The sequence below is a fragment of the Hydractinia symbiolongicarpus genome, chromosome 2 (genome assembly GCF_029227915.1).
Source record: "Hydractinia symbiolongicarpus strain clone_291-10 chromosome 2, HSymV2.1, whole genome shotgun sequence".
Taxonomy (NCBI): domain Eukaryota; kingdom Metazoa; phylum Cnidaria; class Hydrozoa; order Anthoathecata; family Hydractiniidae; genus Hydractinia; species Hydractinia symbiolongicarpus.
In genome coordinates this window covers 4,927,698-4,929,411 of record NC_079876.1, presented here as the reverse complement: position 1 = coordinate 4,929,411, position 1,714 = coordinate 4,927,698, and positions in this window count along the sequence as shown.

Genomic DNA, 1,714 nt, shown 5'->3' with positions numbered 1-1,714 from the left:
CTTAAAATGAAATGATTTCTGAAACTCAGCGATTACAGTAGGCGCTGTGGTAGCGCTTCAATTAAAAATTAAGATAAAAAGTCATTTTTTAATGTGGGACCAATCCAAGCCGTTATCGTGCGCTGAAGAAATAGCGACAGTTTCAAAAACTACATTTCATTGACTTTCTAACGGTGTCAGTTCGTTTGCGTTTCAACGGTTGGGTCACATATTCGTACCAACATGTGTTTAGCGATATTGTTCTGATATTACTAGGTTGTATGGCTTTTAACAGTGAAACGATTGACTGTGGGACTTAATTGAACTAACTTTGGACTTTAACCTGATAAATGTGATAAATGAGACAATTGGACTCCAAGAAATAACATTCTTCCTAATTTGAAGTGATTGCCGGAACTCAGCGATTACACGGGGCGTTGTGGTAGCACTTTATTTAAAAATTTAGATAAATAAGTCGTTCTTTTCTGTGGGACCAATCCTATCCGTTATCGGGCGCTGAAGAAATAGCGACAGTTTTAAAAATTACATTTCATTGACGTTCTAACGGTGTCAATCCGTTTGAGTTACAACGGTTGGGTCACATATTCGTACCAACATGTATTTAGCGATATTTTTCTGATATTACTAGGTTGTATGACTTTTAACAGTGAAACGATTGACTGTGGGACTTAATTGAACAAACTTTGGACCGTGACCTGATCAATGTGATAAATGACACAAATGGACTCCAAGAAATAACATTCTTCTTAGTTTGACGTGATTGCCGGAACTCAGCGATTACACTGGGCGCTGTGGTAGCACTTCATTTAAAAAATTAGATAAATAAGTCAAATTTTACTGTGGGACCAATCCTAGCCGTTATCGCGCGCTGAAGAAGTAGCTACAGCTTCAAAAACTACATTTCATTGACTTTTTAACGGTGTCAGTCCGTTTGAGTTTCAACGGTTGGGTCACATTTTCGTACCAACATGTATTTAGCGATATTTATCTAATATTACTAGGTTGCATCGCCTTTAACAGTGAAACGATTGACTGTGGGACTTAATTGAACTAACTTTGGACCGTGACCTGATCAATGTGATAAATGACACAAATGGACTCCAAGAAAAAACATTCTTCTTAATTTGACGTGATTGCCGGAGCTCAGCGATTACACTAGGCGTTGTGGTAGCACCTTATTTAAAAATTTAGATAAATAAGTCGTTTTTTACTGTGGGACCACTCCAATCCGATATCGCGCGCTGAAGAAATAGCGACAGTTTCAAAAACTACATTTCATTGACTTTCTAACGGTGTTAATCCGTTTGAGTTACAACGGTTGGGTCACATATTCGTACCAACATGTATTTAGCGATATTTTTCTGATATTACTAGGTTGTATGACTTTTAACAGTGAAACGATTGACTATGGGACTTAATTGAACAAACTTTGGACCGTAACCTGATCAATGTGATAAATGACACAAATGGACTCCAAGAAAAAACATTTTCTTAATTTGAAGTGATTACCGCAAATCAGCGATTACACTGGGCGCTGTGGTAGCGCTTCATTTAAAAATTTATATAAATAAATCGTTCTTTTCTGTGGGACCAATCCTATCCCTTATCGCGCGCTGAAGAAATAGCGACAGTTTCAAAAACTACATTTCATTGACTTTCTAACAGTATCAATCCGTTTGAGTTACAACGGTTGAGTCACAAATTCGTACCAACA